Below are 25,210 nucleotides of genomic sequence, written 5' to 3' on the forward strand. Positions count from 1 at the left end.
GGATTTGTAGTTTATTAAGTACAATAAGACTACAGGCTGCAGGTCTGACAAGGGATGCTGGGATTTGTATTATAGGCTACAGGTCTTACAAGAGATGCTGGGATTAGTACTATAGGCTACAGGTCTGACAAGAGATGCTGGGATTTGTACTATAGGCTACAGGTCTGACAAGTGATGCTGGGATTTGTACCATAGGCTACAGGTCTGACAAGGGATGCTGGGATTTGTAGTTTATTAAGTACAATAAGACTACAGGCTGCAGGTCTGACAAGGGATGCTGGGATTTGTATTATAGGCTACAGGTCTTACAAGAGATGCTGGGATTTGTACTATAGGCTACAGGTCTGACAATGGATGCTGGGATTTGTATTATAGGCTACAGGTCTTACAAGGGATGCTGGGATTTGTAGGTCAGTAACAGTTAGAAGACCACAGGCTGCAGGTTTGACAAGGGATGCTGGGATTTATAGTTCATTAAGAGCTAGAAGACTACAGGCTGTAGGTCTGACAAGGGATGCTGGGATTTGTAGGTCAGTAACAGCTAAAAGACCACAGGTTGCTGGTCTGACAAGGGATGCTGGGATTTGTAGGTCAGTAACAGTTAGAAGACCACAGGCTGCAGGTTTGACAAGGGATGCTGGGATTTATAGTTCATTAAGAGCTAGAAGACTACAGGCTGTAGGTCTGACAAGGGATGCTGGGATTTGTAGGTCAGTAACCGCTAAAAGACCACAGGTTGCTGGTCTGACAAGGGATGCTGGGATTTGTGGTTCAGTAACAGTTAGAAAACCATAAGCTGCTGGTTTGACAAGGGATTCTGGAATTTGTACTATAGGCTAAAGGTCTGACAAGGGATGCTGGGATTTGTAGTTTATTAAGTACAATAAGACTACAGGCTGCAGGTCTGACAAGGGATGCTGGGATTTGTTCTTTAGGCTACAGGTCTGACAAGGGATGCTGGGATTTGTAGGTCAGTAACAGTTAGAAGACCACAGGCTGCAGGTCTGACAAGGGATGCTGGGATTTGTAGGTCAGTAACAGTAAGAAGACTACAGGTCTGACAAGGGATGCTGGGATTTGTAGGTCAGTAAAAGTAAGAAGACTACAGGTCTGACAAGGGATGCTGGGATTTGTAGGTCAGTAAAAGTAAGAATACTACAGGTCTGACAAGGGATGCTGGGATTTGTAGGTCAGTAAAAGTAAGAAGACTACGGGTCTGACAAGGGATGCTGGGATTTGTAGGTCAGTAACAGTAAGAAGACTACAGGTCTGACAAGGGATGCTGGGATTTGTAGGTCAGTAAAAGTAAGAAGACTACGGGTCTGACAAGGGATGCTGGGATTTGTAGGTCAGTAACAGTAAGAAGACTACAGGTCTGACAAGGGATGCTGGGATTTGTAGGTCAGTAACAGTAAGAAGACTACAGGTCTGACAAGGGATGCTGGGATTTGTTGGTCAGTAATAAGACTACAGGTCTGACAAGGGATACTGGGATTTGTAGGTCAGTAACAGTAAGAAGACTACAGGTCTGTCAAGGGATGCTGGGATTTGTAGGTCAGTAACAGTTAGAAGACCACAGGCTCTAGGTCTGACAAGGGATGCTGGGATTTGTACTATAGGCTACAGGTCTGACAAGGGATGCTGGGAGTTTTACTACAGGCTACAGGTCTGTCAAAGGATGCTGGGATTTGTAGTTTAGTAACAGTTAGAAGACCACAAGCTGCTGGTCTGGAAAGTGATGCTGGGATTTATAGTTAATTAAGCGCTCGAAGACTACAGGGTGCAGGTCTGACAAGAGATGCTGGGATTTGTACTATAGACTACAGATCTTACAAGGGATGCTGGGATTTGTACTATAGGCTACAGGTCTGACAAGGGATGCTTGGATTTTTACTATAGGCTACAGGTCTGACAAGGGATGCTGGGATTTTTACTATAGGCTACAGGTCTGACAAGGGATGCTGGGATTTGTACTATAGGCTACAGGTCTGACAATGGATGCTGGGATTTGTTCTATAGGCTACAGGTCTGACAATGGATGCTGGGATTTGTACTATAGGCTACAGGTCTGACAAGGGATGCTGGGATTTGTAGGTCAGGAACAGTAAGAAGACTACAGGTCTGACAAGGGATGCTGGGATTTGTAGGTCAGTAACAGTGAGAAGACTACAGGTCTGACAAGGGATGCTGGGATTTGTAGGTCAGTAACAGTAAGAATATTACAGGTCTGACAAGGGATGCTGGGATTTGTAGGTCAGGAACGGTAAGAAGAATACAGGTCTGACAAGGGATGCTGGGATTTTTAGGTCAGTAACAGTTAGAAGACCACAGGCTGCAGGTCTGACAAGGGATGCTGGGATTTTTACTATAGGTTACAGGTCTGACAATGGATGCTGGGATTTGCACCATAGGCTACAGGTCTGACAAGGGATGCTGGGATTTGTAGGTCAGTAACAGTAAGAAGACTACAGGTCTGACAAGGGATGCTGGGATTTGTACTATAGGCTACAGGTCTGACAAGGGATGCTGGGATATTTACTACAGGCTACAGGTCTGACAAGGGATGCTGGGATTTGTACTATAGGCTACAGGTCTGACAAGGGATGCTGGGATATTTACTACAGGCTACAGGTCTGACAAGGGATGCTGGGATTTGTACTATAGGCTACAGATCTGACAAGGGATGCTGGGATTTGTACTAGAGGCTACAGGTCTGACAAGGGATGCTGGGACTTGTAAGTCAGTAAGAAGACTACAGGTCTGACAAGGGATGCTGGGATTTGTAGGTCAGTAACAATAAGAAGACTACAGGTCTGACAAGGGATGCTGGGATTTGTACTATAGGCTACAGGTCTGACAAAGGAAGCTGGGATTTTTACTATAAGCTACAGGTCTGACAAGGGATGCTAGGATTTTTACTATAGGCTACAGGTCTGACAAGGGATGCTGGGATTTGTACTATAGGCTACAGGTCTGACAAGGGATGCTGGGATTTGTACTATAGGCTACAGGTCTGACAAGGGATGCTGGGATTTGTACTATAGGCTACAGGTCTGACAATGGATGCTGGGATTTGTAGGTCAGTAACAGTTAGAAGACTAGAGGCTACAGGTCTTACAGGGGATGCTGGGATTTTTACTATAGACTACAGATCTTACAAGGGATGCTGGGATTTGTACTATAGGCTACAGGTCTGACAAGGGATGCTGGGATTTTTACTATAGGCTACAGGTCTGACAAGGGATGCTGGGATTTGTACTATAGGCTACAGGTCTGACAATGGATGCTGGGATTTGTACTATAGGCTACAGGTCTGACAAGGGATGCTGGGATTTTTACTATAGGCTAAAGGTCTGACAAGGCATGCTGGGATTTGTAGGTTAGTAACAGTAAGAAGACTACAGGTCTGACAAGGGATGCTGGGATTTGTAGGTCAGTAACAGTAAGAAGACTACAGGTCTGACAAGGGATGCTGGGATTTGTAGGTCAGTAACAGTAAGAAGACTACAGGTCTGACAAGGCATGCTGGGATTTGTAGGTCAGTAACAGTAAGAAGACTACAGGTCTGACAAGGCATGCTGGGATTTGTAGGTCAGTAACAGTAAGAAGACTACAGGTCTGACAAGGCATGCTGGGATTTGTAGGTCAGTAACAGTAAGAAGACTACAGGTCTGACAAGGGATGCTGGGATTTGTAGGTCAGTAACTGTAAGAATATTACAGGTCTGACAAGGGATGCTGGGATTTGTAGGTCAGTAACAGTGAGAAGACTACAGGTCTGACAAGGGATGCTGGGATTTGTAGGTCAGTAACAGTAAGAAGACTACAGGTCTGACAAGGGATGCTGGGATTTGTAGGTCAGGAACAGTAAGAAGACTACAGGTCTGATAACGGATGCTGGGATTTGTAGGTCAGTAACAGTAAGAAGACTACAGGTCTGACAAGGGATGCTGGGATTTGTAGGTCAGTAACAGTAAGAAGACTACAGGTCTGACAAGGGATGCTGGGATTTGTAGGTCAGGAACAGTAAGAAGACTACAGGTCTGATAACGGATGCTGGGATTTGTAGGTCAGTAACAGTAAGAAGACTACAGGTCTGACAAGGGATGCTGGGATTTGTACTATAGGCTACAGGTCTGACAAGGGATGCTGGGATTTGTACTATAGGCTACAGGTCTGACAAGAGATGCTGGGATTTGTACTATAGGCTACAGGTCTGACAAGGGATGCTGGGATTTTTACTATAGGCTAAAGGTCTGACAAGGCATGCTGGGATTTGTAGGTTAGTAACAGTAAGAAGACTACAGGTCTGACAAGGGATGCTGGGATTTGTAGGTCAGTAACAGTAAGAAGACTACAGGTCTGACAAGGGATGCTGGGATTTGTAGGTCAGTAACAGTAAGAAGACTACAGGTCTGACAAGGCATGCTGGGATTTGTAGGTCAGTAACAGTAAGAAGACTACAGGTCTGACAAGGCATGCTGGGATTTGTAGGTCAGTAACAGTAAGAAGACTACAGGTCTGACAAGGCATGCTGGGATTTGTAGGTCAGTAACAGTAAGAAGACTACAGGTCTGACAAGGGATACTGGGATTTGTAGGTCAGTAACAGTAAGAAGACTACAGGTCTGACAAGGGATGCTGGGATTTGTAGGTCAGTAACTGTAAGAATATTACAGGTCTGACAAGGGATGCTGGGATTTGTAGGTCAGTAACAGTGAGAAGACTACAGGTCTGACAAGGGATGCTGGGATTTGTAGGTCAGTAACAGTAAGAAGACTACAGGTCTGACAAGGCATGCTGGGATTTGTAGGTCAGTAACAGTAAGAAGACTACAGGTCTGACAAGGGATACTGGGATTTGTAGGTCAGTAACAGTAAGAAGACTACAGGTCTGACAAGGGATGCTGGGATTTGTAGGTCAGTAACTGTAAGAATATTACAGGTCTGACAAGGGATACTGGGATTTGTAGGTCAGTAACAGTAAGAAGACTACAGGTCTGACAAGGGATGCTGGGATTTGTAGGTCAGTAACTGTAAGAATATTACAGGTCTGACAAGGGATGCTGGGATTTGTAGGTCAGTAACAGTGAGAAGACTACAGGTCTGACAAGGGATGCTGGGATTTGTAGGTCAGTAACAGTAAGAAGACTACAGGTCTGACAAGGCATGCTGGGATTTGTAGGTCAGTAACAGTAAGAAGACTACAGGTCTGACAAGGGATACTGGGATTTGTAGGTCAGTAACAGTAAGAAGACTACAGGTCTGACAAGGGATGCTGGGATTTGTAGGTCAGTAACTGTAAGAATATTACAGGTCTGACAAGGAATGCTGGGATTTGTAGGTCAGTAACAGTAAGAAGACTACAGGTCTGACAAGGGATGCTGGGATTTGTACTATAGGCTACAGATCTTACAAGGGATGCTGGGATTTGTACTATAGGCTACAGGTCTGACAAGGGATGCTGGGATTTGTACTATAGGCTACAGGTCTGACAATGGATGCTGGGATTTGTACTAGAGGCTACAGGTCTGACAAGGGATGCTGGGATTTTTTCTATAGGCTAAAGGTCTGACAAGGCATGCTGGGATTTGTAGGTCAGTAACAGTAAGAAGACTACAGGTCTGACAAGGGATGCTGGGATTTGTACTACAGACTACAGGTCTGACAAGGGATGCTGGGATTTTTACTATAGGCTACAGGTCTGACAAGGGATGCTGGCATTTTTTCTATAGGCTACAGGTCTGACAAGGGATGCTTGGATTTTTACTATAGGCTACAGGTCTGACAAGGGATGCTGGGATTTGTAGGTCAGTAACAGTAAGAAGACTATAGGTCTGATAAGGGATGCTGGGATATTTTGGTCAGGAACAGTAAGAAGACTACAGGTCTGACAAGGGATGCTGGGATTTTTACTATAGGCTACAGGTCTGACAAGGGATACTGGGATTTGTAGGTCAGTAACAGTAAGAAGACTATAGGTCTGAGAAGGGATGCTGGGAATTGTATTATAGGCTACAGGTCTGACAAGGGATGCTGGGATTTGTAGGTCAGTAACAGTAAGAAGACTACAGGTCTGACAAGGGATGCTGGGATTTGTAGTTCATTAAGAGTTAGAAGACTACAGACTGCAGGTGTGACAAGGGATGCTGGGACATTCAGGACATGAGTAACAGTGACTGGGATTTGCAGCTCCAAAACTTTTTCCTTAAAGCTTTTTAAGAAGTCAGTTTTATATACAAAGTAAGATGCAACGAGAAATATGGAAATTAATAGTATTGGAGGAGAAACACCAAGTGGCCAACTGTCAACTGTCACTCCAAACACTGGGTGACCCCTGTTATATGGGAACATGGGAGATTTCAGACTTTTCCCCTAAATAATTGCTTAACTATTACTGAAAAGCTTTTTCAGAAGTAAATGTTATGTACAAAGTGAGATACAGAGAGAAATATAAATATTATTAGAATTAGAGGAGAAACCTGAACACCAAGTGGCCAACTGTCAACTGTCACTCCAAACACTGGGTGACCCCTGTTATATGGGAACATGGGGGATTTCAGACTTTTCCCCTTAATCATTTTTTAACTTTCCCTTAAAGCTTTTTTAAGAAGTAAATGTTATATGCAAAGTGAGCACAGAGAGAAATATGAAGATTAATGGCATTAGAGGAGAAACCTGAACAGCAAGTGGCCGTCACTCCAGATGTTGCCATAGTGACCCCTGTTATATATTAACATAGGAGATTTCTGACATTTTTATTATTATTAACATGTATTTATATAGCGCCAACATATTGCGTAGCACTGTATTATTTCTTAACTTACACTTATTTTAAATATAAAGCAATTGGAATCCCAAATGTTATTTTATTCTTTCTGTATTTAGCCTGACAGGTGTGTAGTCTCCCTGCATCCCTGTTCCTTCCCCCAACTCTCCTATAATCTATTAAAATGACAAAACCAAGGCTAATATCCCAGGCGCCACCTAGTGACTGAATTTAGTAGTGATTTTCTTCATTTATATCATTATAATTCATTTATTCCCATAAATTGTCCCCCCAGTGTGTGCTGTGCATCCACTCACCTCTGATCCCAGGAATGAAAGTGAGAAATCCGTTATTTAACTGTCAGTTAGTCGTGCGGCCAAATGCCAGGATGTACTTCTGTGTATTTATCCTGAGTTGTCTGTAGTCTGCCTGTTTCCCCATTCCTCCCATAATGATATTTTCTATTAGAATATACACAAAAGCCAGGCTAATATCCCAGGCACTAGCCAGTGTCACACTCAAATAGTCATTTCCTTCATTTCTGCCATTATTTCCCTTAATGCCCCCGTGTATCAATGCTCCACTCTGACAAGATCTGACAAGGGATGCTGGGATCTCTAGGTCAGTAACAGTTAGAAAACCACAAGCTGCTGGTCTGACAAGGGATGCTGGGATTTGTAGTTCATTAAGAGCTAGAAGACTACAGGCTGCAGGTCTGACAAGGGATGCTGGGAGTTTTACTACAGGCTACAGGTCTGACAAGGGATGCTGGGATTTGTACTATAGGCTGCAGGTCTGACAAGGGATGCTGGGAGTTGCTCTATAGGCTACAGGTCTGACAAGGCATGCTGGGATTTGTACTATAGGCTACAGGTGTGACAAGGGATGCTGGGATTTGTAGGTCAGTAACAGTAAGAAGACTACAGGTCTGACAAGGGATGCTGGGATTTGTAGGTCAGGAACAGTAAGAAGACTACAGGTCTGATAACGGATGCTGGGATTTGTAGGTCAGTAACAGTAAGAAGACTACAGGTCTGACAAGGGATGCTGGGATTTGTACTACAGACTACAGATCTTACAAGGGATGCTGGGATTTGTACTATAGGCTACATGTCTGACAAGGGATGCTGGGATTTCTACTATAGGCTACAGGTCTGACAATGGATGCTGGGATTTGTACTATAGGCTACAGGTCTGACAATGGATGCTGGGATTTGTACTAGAGGCTACAGGTCTGACAAGGGATGCTGGGATTTTTACTATAGGCTAAAGGTCTGACAAGGCATGCTGGGATTTGTAGGTTAGTAACAGTAAGAAGACTACAGGTCTGACAAGGGATGCTGGGATTTGTAGGTCAGTAACAGTAAGAAGACTACAGGTCTGACAAGGGATGCTGGGATTTGTACTACAGACTACAGATCTTACAAGGGATGCTGGGATTTGTACTATAGGCTACATGTCTGACAAGGGATGCTTGGATTTTTACTATAGGCTACAGGTCTGACAAGGGATGCTGGCATTTATAGGTCAGTAACAGTAAGAAGACTACAGTTCTGACAAGGGATACTGGGATTTGTAGGTCAGAAACAGTAAGAAGACTACAGGTCTGATAAGGGATGCTGGGATATTTTGGTCAGGAACAGTAAGAAGACTACAGGTCTGACAAGGGATGCTGGGATTTTTACTATAGGCTACAGGTCTGACAAGGGATACTGGGATTTGTAGGTCAGTAACAGTAAGAAGACTATAGGTCTGAGAAGGGATGCTGGGAATTGTACGATAGGCTACAGGTCTGACAAGGGATGCTGGGATTTGTATTATAGGCTACAGGTCTGACAAGGGATGCTGGGATTTGTAGGTCAGTAACAGGTAGAAGACTACAGGCTGCAGGTGTAACAAGGGATGCTGGGATTTGTAGGTCAGTAACAGTAAGAAGACTACAGGTCTGACAAGGCATGCTGGGATTTGTAGGTCAGTAACAGTAAGAAGACTACAGGTCTGACAAGGGATACTGGGATTTGTAGGTCAGTAACAGTAAGAAGACTACAGGTCTGACAAGGGATACTGGGATTTGTAGGTCAGTAACAGTAAGAAGACTACAGGTGTGACAAGGGATGCTGGGATTTGTAGTTCATTAAGAGTTAGAAGACTACAGGCTGCAGGTGTGACAAGGGATGCTGGGATTTGTACTATAGGCTACAGGTGTGACAAGGGATGCTGGGATTTGTAGGTCAGTAACAGGTAGAAGACTACAGGCTGCAGGTGTGACAAGGGATGCTGGGACATTCAGGACATGAGTAACAGTGACTGGGATTTGCAGCTCCAAAACTTTTTCCTTAAAGCTTTTTAAGAAGTCAGTTTTATATACAAAGTAAGATGCAACGAGAAATATGGAAATTAATAGTATTGGAGGAGAAACACCAAGTGGCCAACTGTCAACTGTCACTCCAAACACTGGGTGACCCCTGTTATATGGGAACATGGGAGATTTCAGACTTTTCCCCTAAATAATTGCTTAACTATTACTGAAAAGCTTTTTCAGAAGTAAATGTTATGTACAAAGTGAGATACAGAGAAATATAAATATTATTAGAATTAGAGGAGAAACCTGAACAGCAAGTGGCCAACTGTCAACTGTCACTCCAAACACTGGGTGACCCCTGTTATATGGGAACATGGGGGATTTCAGACTTTACCCCTTAATCATTTCTTAACTTTCCCTTAAAGCTTTTTTAAGAAGTAAATGTTATATACAAAGTGAGATACAGAGAGAAATATGAAGATTAATGGCATTAGAGGAGAAACCTGAACAGCAAGTGGCCGTCACTCCAGATGTTGCCATAGTGACCCCTGTTATATATTAACATAGGAGATTTCTGACATTTTTATTATTATTAACATGTATTTATATAGCGCCAACATATTGCGTAGCACTGTATTATTTCTTAACTTGCACTTATTTTAAATATAAAGCAATTGGAATCCCAAATGTTATTTTATTCTTTCTGTATTTAGCCTGACAGGTGTGTAGTCTCCCTGCATCCCTGTTCCTTCCCCCAACCCCAACTCTCCTATTATCTATTAAAATGACAAAACCAAGGCTAATATCCCAGGCGCCACCTAGTGACTGAATTTAGTAGTGATTTTCTTCATTTATATCATTATAATTCATTTATTCCCATAAATTGTCCCCCCAGTGTGTGCTGTGCATCCACTCACCTCTGATCCCAGGAATGAAAGTGAGAAATCCGTTATTTAACTGTCAGTTAGTCGTGCGGCCAAATGCCAGGATGTACTTCTGTGTATTTATCCTGAGTTGTCTGTAGTCTGCCTGTTTCCCCATTCCTCCCATAATGATATTTTCTATTAGAATATACACAAAAGCCAGGCTAATATCCCAGGCACTAGCCAGTGTCACACTCAAATAATCATTTCCTTCATTTCTGCCATTATTTCCCTTAATGCCCCCGTGTATCAATGCTCCACTCTGACAAGATCTGACAAGGGATGCTGGGATCTCTAGGTCAGTAACAGTTAGAAAACCACAAGCTGCTGGTCTGACAAGGGATGCTGGGATTTGTAGTTCATTAAGAGCTAGAAGACTACAGGCTGCAGGTCTGACAAGGGATGCTGGGAGTTTTACTACAGGCTACAGGTCTGACAAGGGATGCTGGGATTTGTACTATAGGCTGCAGGTCTGACAAGGGATGCTGGGAGTTGCTCTATAGGCTACAGGTCTGACAAGGGATGCTGGGATTTGTACTACAGGCTACAGGTGTGACAAGGGATGCTGGGATTTGTACTATAGGCTACAGGTCTGACAAGGGATGCTGGGAGTTGCTCTATAGGCTGCAGGTCTGAAAAGGGATGCTGGGAGTTGTTCTATAGGCTACAGGTCTGACAACGGATGCTGGGATTTGTACTACAGGCTGCAGGTCTGACAAGGGATGCTGGGAGTTGTTCTATAGGCTACAGGTGTGACAAGGGATGCTGGGATTTGTACTATAGGCTACAGGTCTGACAACGGATGCTGGGATTTGTACTACAGGCTGCAGGTCTGACAAGGGATGCTGGGAGTTGTTCTATAGGCTACAGGTGTGACAAGGGATGCTGGGATTTGTACTATAGGCTACAGGTCTGACAAGGGATGCTGCGATTTGTACTATAGGCTGCAGGTCTGACAAGGGATGCTGGGAGTTGCTCTATAGGCTGCAGGTCTGAAAAGGGATGCTGGGAGTTGTTCTATAGGCTACAGGTCTGACAACGGATGCTGGGATTTGTACTACAGGCTGCAGGTCTGACAAGGGATGCTGGGAGTTGTTCTATAGGCTACAGGTGTGACAAGGGATGCTGGGATTTGTACTATAGGCTACAGGTCTGACAAGGGATGCTGGGATTTGTACTATAGGCTGCAGGTCTGACAAGGGATGCTGGGAGTTGCTCTATAGGCTGCAGGTCTGAAAAGGGATGCTGGGAGTTGTTCTATAGGCTACAGGTCTGACAACGGATGCTGGGATTTGTACTACAGGCTGCAGGTCTGACAAGGGATGCTGGGAGTTGTTCTATAGGCTACAGGTGTGACAAGGGATGCTGGGATTTGTACTATAGGCTACAGGTCTGACAAGGGATGCTGGGATTTGTACTATAGGCTACAGGTGTGACAAAATGATGCTGGGATTTGTAGGTCAGTAACAGGTAGAAGACTACAGGCTGCAGGTGTGACAAGGGATGCTGGGACATTCAGGACATGAGTAACAGTGACTGGGATTTGCAGCTCCAAAACTTTTTCCTTTAAAGCTTTTTAAGAAGTCAGTTTTATATACAAAGTAAGATGCAACGAGAAATATGGAAATTAATTGTATTGGAGGAGAAACAGCAAGTGGCCAACTGTCAACTGTCACTCCAAACACTGGGTGACCCCTGTTATATGGGAACATGGGAGATTTCAGACTTTTCCCCTTAATCATTTCTTAACTTTCCCTTAAAGCTTTTTTAAGAAGTAAATGTTATATACAAAGTGAGATATAGAGAGAAATATGAAGATTAATAGCATTAGAGGAGAAATCTGAACAGCAAGTGTCCGTCACTCCAGATGTTGCCATAGTGACCCCTGTTATATATTAACATAGGAGATTTCTGAATTGTTATTATTTCTTAATTTGCATTTCTGACTTTTTATTATTTCTTAACTTACACTTATTTTAAATATAAAGCAATTGGAATCCCAAACGTTATTTTATTCTTTCTGTATTTAGCCTGACAGGTGTGTAGTCTCCCTGCATCCCTGTTCCTTCCCCCAACCCCAACTCTCCTATAATCTATAAAAAATGACAAAACCAAGGCTAATATCCCAGGCGCCATCTAGTGACTCAATTTAGTAGTGATTTTCTTCATTTATATCATTATAATTCATTTATTCCCATAAATTGTCCCCCCAGTGTGTGCTGTGCATCCACTCACCTCTGATCCCAGGAATGAAAGTGAGAAATCCGTTATTTAACTGTCAGTTAGTCGTGCGGCCAAATGCCAGGATGTACTTCTGTGTATTTATCCTGAGTTGTCTGTAGTCTGCCTGTTTCCCCATTCCTCCCATAATGATATTTTCTATTAGAATATACACAAAAGCCAGGCTAATATCCCAGGCACTAGCCAGTGTCACACTCAAATAGTCATTTCCTTCATTTCTGCCATTATTTCCCTTAATGCCCCCGTGTATCAATGCTCCACTCACCTCTGATTCCAGAAAATAAAAAAGCGAGTTTACAGCCAATCACGTTATATGTTTATATCCTGATAGTGATTGGCTGCAAGTTCAGCACATGTTTACATGCTGCTTAGATAAGTGGGACCCCAGTAAGGAGATGTGGGGGTTCAGCCCTATGGAAACCTCCCATGAGCCTCTATGGATAGAAGATAATTACCTGCCCTGGGATGTTGCACCAGTTGCTGAGGGAGTCCCATTCTACCATCTTTAATGCTGGCATCAATATTCTCTCCCAGTGTGCGTTTGACAGTGACGGACCCACAGTAGCCATTATGCTGCTCTGTCATACATCTCCCTTTCTGATTGAAGGTCTCCAGCGATGTCCCACCTCTACCAAAGGTTCTCATCCTTCTTGTACTTCTGTCCTACCGAGAGGTAAAGTCCTCACACCATTGGAGAGCACGTCTGAGTCACTGGGAAATTGGGGTTACAGTAAAAAAGGGACATTTATATAAATGATCATCTTTGATTCCTATCATACCGACCAACTGCAGGAAGCTTATTCTTTCTATCAGTCCCAAGTTCACCACAAATAACCCGTTTTTATTAAGAAGAAAATGTGGTGGTCATTTTTCCCATATTGTGTATTATTTTCATTGGCTTATTTGAACCTTGAATCTAAAATGCTATCTTTTTTATACCTGGTTGCTAGGCTCAGTCCCCCTGGCAGCCTGAAAGCAGCTGTATTATAAAGCTTGATGTGACGGCTTATTCTTATATTAAAAATGTTTTACAGATTCGATTACTCTGTGTGAAAAACTGGTCATTTTGATGGGTGCCCTGAGCTTTAAAATGGCCATAACATGGAAATATAAAAATACATAGATCTTTCTATGTACAGGCAGCTTGAAGGGGTTGTTGACCTTTGAGTTCATAATAAGGGGCAGATTTATCAAGGGTCGAAGTAAAAATTAGAATTTCAAGCTATTTTTGACTATTTCAAATTTGATTAGTGATGGGTGAAATTCTCTCATTTCGCTTCGAGAATTTCCCGCAAAACCCAGCAAAAGTCCATCACTAAATTTGACTATTCAAATATCGAAATTTATCATGTACTGTCTCTTTAAAACTTTGACCATTCGCCATCTAAATCCTGGCAAATTGCTGTTTTAGCCTATGGGGGACCTCCTTGAACCTACTTGGAGTCATTTGGTGGAAGCAGATCGAATACGCTCTTACTTTGATTCAAACGATTCAAATACAGCCTATTCACCCGCAGAAAAAAACTCTTTTTAAACAAATTTTGACAAATTTCTTTGAATTTCAAGTTATGGGAGTTCAAAAAAAACTCCCATTACTTCGAAATTCGACCCTTGATAAATCTGCCCCTTAATGTTTACATGAATATCTAGTAGACTTAAGGTATGAAGAGCCAAATTATAGAAACATCCGTTATCTGGAAAACCCCAGGTCCCGAGCATTCTGGATAAAGGATCCTATACTGTACTTCCCAGTCTGCTTTATAAAGCCAGTCCCCCAACCCTTTGCAATCCCAAGAGCATCATAGTTACATAGTAGTTACATAGTTAAATTGGGTTGAAAAAAGACAAAGTCCATCAAGTTCAACCCCTCCAAATGAAAACCCAGCATCCATACACACACCCCTCCCTACTTTTAATTAAAATTCTATATACCCATACCTATACTAACTATAGAGTTTAGTATCACAATAGCCTTTGATATTATGTCTGTCCAAAAAATCATCCAAGCCATTCTTAAAGGCATTAACTGAATCAGCCATCACAACATCACCCGGCAGTGCATTCCACAACCTCACTGTCCTGACTGTGAAGAACCCCCTACGTTGCTTCAAATGAAAGTTCTTTTCTTCTAGTCTAAAGGGGAGGCCTCTGGTACGGTGATCCACTTTATGGGTAAAAAGGTCCCCTGCTATTTGTCTATAATGTCCTCTAATGTACTTGTAAAGTGTAATCATGTCCCCTCGCAAGCGCCTTTTTTCCAGAGAAAACAACCCCAACCTTGACAGTCTCCCCTCATAATTTAAGTCTTCCGTCCCTCTAACCAATTTAGATGCACTTAGTCTCTGCACTCTCTCCAGCTCATTTATATCCCTCTTAAGGACTGGAGTCCAAAACTGAACTGCATACTCCAGATGAGGCCTTACCAGCGACCTATAAAGAGGCATAATTATGTTTTCATCCCTTGAGTTAATGCCCTTTTTTATGCAAGACAGAACTTTATTTGCTTTAGTAGCCACAGAATGACACTGCCCAGAATTAGACAACGTGTTATCTACAAAGACCCCTAGATCATGCCCCCATCTAGGATCCTATTAGCCAAGTATCTCCTGCACCCACTGGGCATGTCCAGTATTGTAGACTTTCCAAAAGTGGGATCTGGAGATACTTGGCTAATTGGATGCAACATGGCAGCATGGTGATCTTTGATAATATACCTCAGGTGGGTGCAATTTTTATGGAAGTTGTGCACCCACTTGGGTCACATGTTTAGCACTGTAAATAACTAGGAAACACCTAATATATTGGTGGATTTCAGTCCTATGAGGGATTTAATTACCTATCCAGGGATGTTGGCATCTCCCTCATATTGACCTTTTCTGCTTCCTTGTCTTTTGCCTTGGCCTGAATAGTCTCTCTCAGGTTGTAGTTGCCACAGCCCCACAGAAGATGTTTTACCGCTGTGTAATTGATCTCACTATTTTTTCTTGGAGGGCTCCAGCCATGAGATTGTGCACCAGTGCCCAAGATTCCTGTCTTCTTCATACCTTCACCTTCCAAAAGAAAACATAGTACTTTAGATACCAATGTATAACTCCAGCCTTGCGTGTTTCTTACTACACAGACAAACTGTTAATTTTTACTTGCAACAAACTTTTATCCCATTTATATGTAGAAGCTGCCATAGCGTTTGTCAGACAACATCTTTAGCAAAGAGCTGGTCCTCACAGATTCAGGTGATCCACTGGAGGTTATAATTTGATGGGGAAAAAAATAACTAATGAATATTTAAAAGCTTTTCACAGCCTTTACGTCCTTTTAAATTAGACAACAGAAGCAGAAACACCATTGCCGTTTTGGAGAGAATACTTGCTTATTAACTTACAGCTGATGTGCAATTTGAAGGGAATGGGTCAAAGAAGAGAGAAGGTGAGAGGGAATGGGTCAAGGAAGAGAGAGGGAATGGGTCAAGGAAGAGAGAGGGAATGGGTCAAGGAAGAGAGAGGGAATGGTTCAAGGAAGACAGATGGAATGGGTCAAGGAAGAGAAGGAGAATGAGAGGGAATGGGTCAAGGAAGAGAGAGAGAGGGAATGGGTCAAGGAAGAGAGAGAGGGAATGGGTCAAGGAAGAGAGAGGGAATGGTTCAAGGAAGACAGATGGAATGGGTCAAGGAAGAGAAGGAGAATGAGAGGGAATGGGTCAAGAAAGAGAGAGAGAATGAGAGGGAATGGGTCAAGGAAGAAAGAGAATGAGAGGGAATGGGTCAAGGAAGAGAGAGAGAGAATGAGAGGGAATGGGTAAAGGAAGAGAGAGAGAATGAGAGGGAATGGGTCAAGTAAGAGAGAGGGAATGGGTCAAGGAAGAGAGAGTGAGTGAGATTTTAAAAAATCATTAGTTTCTTACAGTTACTGTATCTCACACATTATCATCATTGAGAGTGTAATAATTTTGGGAACCCACTTTGCCACCTTCTGTGGGGCTCACCTGTTGGCACGGGCAAACCTGAGCCTCACAGCATGGAGACTGGCCGTGTATCCCATTTAAGGCAACTCCATTGGCGGCCAGCAAGTGGTGCTCCTCCAGCAGTCTCATGGGATCAGTGAAATTCAAGAAATAAAAGTCAAATTTACCTGACACTTCTCCAGTAAGAGTCTGCCAGTGGCATAGGTAAATATCCCTGCGCCCCACAGCAAAGATATTTTTCACTCGTACTGTATATACTCAGGTCCGGACTGAGAATTTAAATAGTCCCTGGCATTTCAGGTATACAAAGGCCCAATCAGTCCACACTTAGGCCCAAACAGCCCACTAAATACTGACTGTCAATGGCACCTTATAGCAGCCCCTCTGGCATTTGTCAGAACCCACAGGTTGCCAGTCCAGGCCTGTATATACTGAAACTACTCCCACTGGACTCGGTATGCTTTCTGGGCCGCCCAGCGGTTGCATTTTTTGCTTCCTCTATAACTGAGGTCCTCTTTAAAACATGTCACTCTGTCTTCCAAACTCCAAAAATGAATATAACTCTGGGTCCACTCCCAGTGTCTCTTAATCATCTCTGCTGCCCTTACTTAAAAGTTTCCAGCAGAGCAAAATATTTTTAAGAACCTGCCATTTTTAAACCCTATAACCAGTGGTATAATCCAAGGAAAATGGTTGAATCAAAACAGCTCCAGACAGTAATTTTCAACTGCAATTTGTTTATTAAGCAGTGTAGGCACACTACATGTTTCGGGCAGAGCCCTTTATCAACGATAAAGTAGTAACTGACTTTGTCCTGCCATCCGTTCCCTCTTCCCTAATGTTCTCTGTCTCTCCCTGCAGCCTCTCTTGTCCAGCATTTCTCTCTCGCCAATCAGCCTCTCTTGTCCAGCCGTTCTGTTCCATTTCCTCCCACCAGTATTTCTCTCTCCCCGCAGCCTCTCTCTCCCCGCAGCCGTTCCCACTGCCCAGAGCCGGATTAAGACTAAACGGGTCCTAGGTAAGGTAGTGCTTCTCCTCGAACCACTTAAAGGTACAGTTGTAAAAGAAGCACTGCTATGTTAGCGCATACCTCCCAACATTTTGGAAATAGAAAGAGGGATAAAGAAAAGTTGTAGCGCATCGGAAAAAAATTGTGGCCACACCCCCTAATTACCATGTTCATTTCATTACAGTTTTGCACAGTCCCACTCCCAGAGACCCTTTACAAATTACTTTGCCCCCAAATAATTTTTTGGGGGGTTTTGTCATTTTTTTGAGGGTTTTTTTGTAGTTTTTTTTTTTCTCAGTTCTGTCTGCCCCCCTTCCTCACTCCCTGCAACAGTTCAACAGTCCCACACCCAGTCATGCAATGACCCACAGACCCTTTTGATAACTAGACATTTCTTTTAGCTGTACCTAAAGTATTCTGAGAATGATGAACCCCCAGTAGTTCCGCCACGGCTGACAGCACATCAGTCCAGGTTGCTGGCCTCACATTCATACCTCTCAACTGTCCCGTTTTTAGAGGGACAGTCCCTCTTTTGACAGCTCAACCCGCAGTCCCTCGTTTGTACTGGAAAGTCCAGTTTTTCTCTGCACTGAACAGCTAGGAAAAGAAACAAAGTTTCTAACTTAATTGGCTTTTGGCCGAGAGCCCAGAACAGCCACAACTGCAGATAAGATACTTTTGTAAAAACTTTTTAGATAAGTAATTGTAACAATAAAAGATAACAGGTCCCTTGGAAGAAGTCAGACTCGCAGCTTAAAGGGCAATTCACCTTCATTAGCAAAACTGTAATAACTGAAAAATACACAGAAATATGTTCAAACGTTCATAACCTGCCAAATTTTGTAAAATGAACATGGTAATTAGGGGGTGTGGCCACAAAAATAGGCATGGTCAAAAAAATTCACCACAAAACTTTTTTGTCCCTCCTTTTATTTCCAAAATGTTGGGCGGTATGAGATAAGGACGCACATTGATGTCACATAAGTACAGTGGCGTAACTACCGGGAGAGCAGGGGGTGCGATTGAGCCAGGGCCCGCACCCCCTCAGGGTCCCCCGGCAGTTTGCGCGCCACTGACTCCGGCTTATTCCGGACAGAAAATAACGTACAGAGGGGGGCGGGCGGCTGCACGTCCCACACCAGGGCCCACTCCCCTCTAGTTATGTTGCTGGTCAGTAGCAGAGACAGGAGGGGGTGAGAGAGAAATAGAGAGAGAAGGGAGGGTGAGGTGGGAGCAGCTAGACGTGTTTAAATTCCTTTGGCTTGAGGGGAAGCCGCTGCTAGTTTCCACAGGAGCCTGGAGAAGCAGTGACGCTGCGACACTAACACAGAGCAACAAGTGCAATAAGAGAGCGTGTGTCAGAGAGCAGTGCACTACCTTCCTGTCACATAGACTCATGGATAACTTCCAGGCACAGCCGCACTGACACACATTTCTAATTACTCTGCTTTATCACTGCCTCGTGGCTATTGTTTATCAGGACTCCAGCTCCAAGCGTCTGATTGGACAGAGATCACGGGACTAGCAGCCAAATGATCATTGGCTACCCGCAACCAATAAGGAAGTGGCTGCTTCAGGAGAGAGCTGTATAGGTTCCAGCACCTCCGTGAATTTCCCTGTGAGGGCCGTCACTGCACGGAGAACCCAGCAGTCCGGATAATTAACTCCTCCCCCAGCCCTTCTCTCCCCCCCGCAGCCATTATCTCCCTGCAGCCTCCCTTGTCTAGCCGCTCCCTCACTGTCACCACAGCCTGTTCAGACGCTCTGCCGACTGCGTCTCCCCAGCCAGCGCGACCTTAATCCTCCTGGCTGCTCTGTGTGCTACTTCCGGTGCTGTGTGGAGGAACAGCGCTGAGTCAAGGGCGCACACAGTGGCGACTCACAATACATTATATAAGATTCCCTGGTTTGTCCTGCTCTCACCTGATAACTCTACCTGTGGCCCCAGCCCTCCATACAATCTCCACCCACAAACTTTCCCGTTGCCAGGTAACCCAGATCACGTGCCCCTGCGGGACTTCCGCCGGGGAATGCTTTCTGCTTGAAGCTGGGACCCGCTCACGTGACGTCTCACCATGGCGGATACAAGCAATCAGCTCATGTTGGGCGCCGGCCTGACAGTTTTGTCGCACCCGATGATGTATGTGAAGGTGCTGGTGCAGGTCAGTGCCCTTTCTCGGCTCGGCCTGTGGCACACGGTTAATAGGCCCATTGTCCGTGTCACCAGAGCGTCTGTCTGTGCTATGGGAGCTGCTTAGGGTCATACAGCTCCTGTCAGGGCAGGGGGCGTGCAGATCCCTTATTTGTCAAAAATGGCAGCCTGTGGTGGTGAAGAAGGCAGTGTCTAGCAAGGTGGTTTATTATTATTATTATTATTATTATGGGTCTGTGAGCTGGGGAGGGTTATGAGTCTTCATATAAAAGTGCTGCTATTTAGCTGAGAAAGGGGAAGTGCGAATAGACAGCACATTAGTAGGGAGGATTTCTTAATTGGCTAAAAACCATTACAGGGGCTGTTTACCTTTCAATGCATTTTCAGTATGATATAGAGAGGGCTATTCTGAGACAATTTGCAATTGTTTTTTATTTATGGTTTTTGATTTCTTTAGCTTTTTTTTTACCCAGTTTGCCATTGAATCCACCTGGTTGCTAGGGTCCAAATTCCCCTAGCAACCATTCACTGATTTCAACAAGAGGCCGGAATATGAATAGGATCGCCTGACTAGAAAGACGAGTAATAAAAAGAATCAATAACAATCAGGGGTGTCACTAGATACTACTGGGCCTCACAGAAAATAATTTTTAGGCCCCCAAAATGTTGAGGTTGACTTTTTTTTTTTACCAATATTTATTGAAACTGTATAGGAATTAGGAAAACCAATTTGGAGCAGGCACTCAATGAAGGCAAACTTCCACCAGGCAAATAGTTCAAAGTGAAAAGAGTTTATTGTGTCCACAGCCTTACATGCCATAAACACTTAATCATAGGCTAATGATTAAGTGTTTATGACACAAAACGTGTAAGGCTGTGGACACAATAAACTCTTTTCACTTTGAACTATTTGCCTGGTGGAAGTTTGCCTTCATTGAGTGCCTACTCCAAATTGGTTTTTCGGTTTGTCCGCTCCCTGTGCTGAGAGCTCAGAGCGGTGCACTTGGGCCACTTCCCCTTCGTGGTGAGTAATCACTTTACTTTTGGAGACCCTAATATCAGATGTATCATTGTATATGAATTAGGGCCTCATGGGGCCCCTATACCTCCTGGGCCCCCTGCAGGGTCTGCTTCCTCTAGTTACGCCCCTGATAACAATACTTTACAGTAGTGATGTGGGGGTTGGGTTTTTCTCGACCCTAACCCGCCCTCCGTTAGCCCGCGCCCACCCTCAGCTGACTTCCGCGTTCCTTTTATAAACCCGTGCCGCAAATGATGTCACAAAAGGAGCGGGGCGAGCAGGCACGTGGCTATAAAGCCAGAAGTCGGAAGCCGGCATTTGACTGGAGGGGAGAGTTGGAGAAAAGCTCAACCCTGCACCCACTCGCAAAGAGGAGTGCGGGGTCGTCCTGAACCCGCCCGACCCCCAGGTAAACCAGTGGGTATCGGGACAGCCCGCACATCACTATTGTACAGGTATGGGACCTGCCATATAGAATGCTTGGGGCCTGAGATTTTCTGGATAACAGGTCTTTCCCTAATTTGGATAATTTCAACATAAAATAGACCCAATAGGCTGATTTTGCTTCCAATAAGGATTAATTATATCTTAGTTTGGAGCTACTGGTTTATTATTACATAGAAAAAGGAAATCGTTTTTAAAAATTTGGATTATTTGGATAAAATGGACTCAATGGGAAACAGTCATCCCGTAATTCGGAACTTTATTGATAACCGGTTTCCTGATAACGGATCTCATACCTGTACCTAATAACTCCCTTTTATGGGTCCATGTCCTCCCAAACAATCATTAATACTTGGGGAGATTTGAGCAGACTACAGTTGTATAGTATTTTATACTATAAGTCTGCAGATATCCAGCTTTTGTTGAGTTGTGATGCCCAGCATTGCACTGACAGCAGTTGTGCAGGTGCAGGGAGTTGCAGCACGCTGGGGCCACAAGCTAGGCACGAGCCATACTGAGAAGGGAACATGGCAAAGTTCCTTATTCTGTTTATATGCCACAACAGATTGCTCTCGCATTTATTCTGCCTAAAAGTTAACATAAAGGTGAACAACCCCTTTAAAGTTTCTAATGCTAAAGGACTACTGCTGCACAAATATGGCAGCCCACTCATAAAGGAACATGGGGGGTAAGAAAGGTAATGTAAAAGCATCGCACAAATACTTTTATTGCAAAATTATAAATAGCATTCAAAAACAATGTTATGACAAATACAATTTTTTTCTGGTGTCAGTATCTCTTTAAGGTAGGGAGACCCAAATTACGAAAAGATCCATTATCCGGAAAACCCCAGGTCCCGAGCATTCTGGATAACAGGTCCCATACCTGTACTTTTTCCAAAATGTTGCTCTACTGTCTTCTACATAATACACCGGCACTTGGAACACTGCCTCAAAGCTAGGGGGACCGGGTAGGGAGCTGAAGCCGATCTTTGCTTGACTCCGGCGCTGTGATTGGCTATCCTCCTCCTAGGCAGTTCCATATATCAACAGGCCCCAATGATAAACATTTTGGTGAACACTGGAAGTTGCTGTGACATTTCCCTAATCCACCCAAATAATAAAAAAACAAAAAAGAAAGAAAATGTCCATGATCTTGAAATGTCACCAAAATCACCAAATTTAGGAATGGTTTGCGGCTTCGTACTTTGGAGTAGAAAGACATGCATACCCAATTTAGATTCGTGGGAATGTGTATTTTCCGAAAATATATGGTTTTCTGGGGTGAACGTACTTTTTTCTACTTTTCCCCCTTCAAAACGATGTAAATGTGTTGATTTTGCAGTATCTGAAATGACGGACCATATGGGGGTCTTCCTTTTGGGGCCCTATATGCCACGTGCTTGGGTACACCTATACATATTGGGCATCAAACTGTTCACAGGACCCTAGGCTTTCATATTTGGGGTGATATCTCTTGATAGCTAAAAGTATGTGGGTAATATGATGCTGCAGGGTAGAAATTTTGAAGTGATTTTTGGAAATGTCCCCAAAATCACCAAATTTAGGAATGGTTTGTGGCTTGGTACTTTGGAGAAGAAAGACATGCATACCCAATTTGGATTTAGGGGAATGTGTACTTTCCGAAAATATGTTTTTTTGGGGAGAAAGTACTTTTTTCTACCTTTGCCGCCCCCCCAAAACAATGTAAATGTGTTGATTTTGCAGTATCTGGAATGACAGACCAAATAGGGGTCTTCTTTTTGGGCCCCTATATGCCACGTGCTTGGGTTCACCTTTACATATTGGGCATCAAACTGTTCAGAGGACCCTAAGCTTTCATATTTCGGGTGTTTTTTCTTGATACCTAAAAGTATGTGGGTAATACGATGCTGCAGGCTAGAAATTTTTAGGTGATTTTTGGAAATGTCACCAAAATCACCAAATTTAGGAATAGTTTGCTGTTTTGTACTTTGTAGTAAACAGACATGCATGCCCAATTTAGATTCGTGGGAATGTGTACTTTCCGAAAATATATGGTTTTCTGGGGTGAACTTACTTTTTTCTACTTTTGCCCCCCCAAATCTATGTAAATGTGTTGATTTTGCAGCACCTGAAATGACAGACCATATGGGGGTCTTCATTTTGGGGCCCCTATATGCCATGTGCTTAGGTACACCTATACATATTGGGCATCAAACTGTTCAGTGGACCCCAGGCTTTCATATTTGGGGTGTTTTACATTGATACCTAATGATGTGTGGGAGATATGATGCTGTAGAGTGTGAGCTTTGAGGTCATTTGTTTCTATAAAACATTAACTTTAGGAGACAATTGCAACTTGGTAGTTTGGAGTACAAAGAAATATTTACCCATTTTTGATTCACCAGAATCTGTTCTTTCTAATAATGGGTAGTTTTCTAGGGTAAACCTACTGTTAGCGGAATGTTTGGCCTTGAAATCAGAAGTATGCCGTTTGGGGAGCGTTGCTTTTTGAAATTTGGTAGTGTACTGCTTGTAGATTTTGAGCTATACAGTGAGAAATCTCCATAAAACTATATATATTTGGTATTGCCCCGTTCAGGAGACATAGACCTTTCCAAATCGGCTGTGTTCTCATACATAAAGTAAATGATGTTTCTGATCTATGTGATTGTTCTTTGTAAAACATGATTTTTCTCATTTTATTGGACACTTAGAAGCCTATATTTTTTTATAGAAGTAAAATTACACCAAAATTCTTGCATATTTTGAAATTTCAGGTTGTCCTGAAAAAAACAGTATATTGTTTTCCTGGTTAAACTAAGAGACCCCCCCCCCAGGAAAGGCCCTTAAAGTGAAAGAGTGCAAAATATCTAAAAACTGCTTGGCAGTAGATGTTCGCATCTAGGACAAAACGGCTGGCAGGGAAAGGGTTAAAGGGGTTGGGTACCGTTCAGCACTTTTTTTCAGTTCAGTTGTTTTCAGATAGTTCTCCAGATTTTTTTCTGACGTTTTCTACTGTTGAAGTTTAAAGGGATTGTTCACCTTTAAATTAACGTTTAGTACGATGTAGAGAGGGACAATTTGCAATTGGTTTTCATTTTTTATTAATTGTGATTTCTGAATTTAACTTATTATTCAGCAGCTCTTCAGTTTGGTAACTATGGTCCAAATTACCCTAGCAACCATGCATTGACTTGAATAAGAGACTGGAATATGAATAGGAGAGGCCTGAATAGAAAGATGAGCAATAAAAGTAACAATAACAATAAATGTGTAGCCTTACAGAATATTTGATTCTTATAAGGGGTCAGCGACGCCCAGTCAGCAGAAAAAGGCAAATAACTATAAAACTATAAAAAATAAATAATGAAAACCAATTGAAAAACTTCAGTTACCTTAAAGGTGAACCCCCCCTTTAAGTCTTTGTGCGACTCTGAATTTATCCTGTGCTGGCCTCAAAATTCTCCCACGGGCATATGAACACATGACTAGAACATAGAATTTAACTGGTACAGGTATGGGATTTGTTATTCAGAAACCCGTTATCCAGAAAGCTCCGAATTACGGAAAGGCCGTCTCCCATAGACTCCATTTTATCCAAAAAAATGATTTCCTTTTTCTCTGTAATAATAAAACAGTAGCTTGTACTTGATCCCAACTAAGATATAATTAATCCTTATTGGAAGCAAAACCAGCCTGTTGGGTTTATTTAATGTTTACATGATTTTCTAGTAGACTAAAGGTATGAAGATCCAAATTACGGAAAGATTTGTTATCTGGAAAGCCCCAGGTCCCGAGCATTCTGGATACCCGGTCCCGTACCTGTATTACCCCCCTGTAGAATGACCTTCTCCTTATATATAAGTCTGCTAATTGGGCCACACTCGTTTACTTCTTTGTTTTCTGTGCATTTCTTTAAATGGTTTGATTGCCTAATGTGGAATGGGTTTTAAGTACAATTAACCAATATTATTTATCCCAATAGATGTGAATCTTTTAATTGGAGGCCCAACATACAGCGATTGTGCCGGCGGTTATTGCTACAGTGAAAGCAGCTTGTCAGCTACAAGGAACAGGTTCATACACTGGTGAGTGTTACATTTTCGTATGTAGGACATTCTTAATGGGGTTAGAACTGGTTACTTGTCCATATTTCTTACTTAAATGGGAAATGCTTCTCACAGCGATGTTTAAGTTTGATTTCCGTGCACAGTCACCCCTTGCCTCACTCCCCCATCAAACTCATAGTTGCTTCCAAAGTGCATTGCCCCCAGCCCACCAGGGGATTGCATTGCTCCCAGGCTGATTTACAAACCTTGCTCCCCTGAAAGTAAACAGTTGTTGTGTTGGTATAGAGCAGTGATCCCCAACCAGTGGCTCCCTAGTAACATGTTGCTCTCCAACCCC

The 25,210-nt window shown here is 43.2% G+C and overlaps 1 protein-coding gene across 9 annotated transcripts in view; it reads left to right on the forward strand.

The window, feature by feature from the left end:
• astl2a.S (astacin-like metallo-endopeptidase 2 gene a S homeolog) overlaps positions 1–25,210 on the forward strand; it is a 265,316-nt gene that overhangs the window by 15,643 nt on the left and 224,463 nt on the right. For 4 of the 9 annotated variants that reach the window (XM_041560923.1, XM_041560925.1, XM_041560924.1 and 1 more), the window contains one exon: positions 24,789–24,891. The gene's annotated coding sequence lies outside the window, so the exon portion shown is untranslated. The other 5 variants (XM_041560922.1, XR_005960807.1, XR_005960805.1 and 2 more) reach the window with 5 other exon arrangements.

This window comes from Xenopus laevis, chromosome 4S, assembly GCF_017654675.1.
Source record: "Xenopus laevis strain J_2021 chromosome 4S, Xenopus_laevis_v10.1, whole genome shotgun sequence".
NCBI classification, from domain to species: domain Eukaryota; kingdom Metazoa; phylum Chordata; class Amphibia; order Anura; family Pipidae; genus Xenopus; species Xenopus laevis.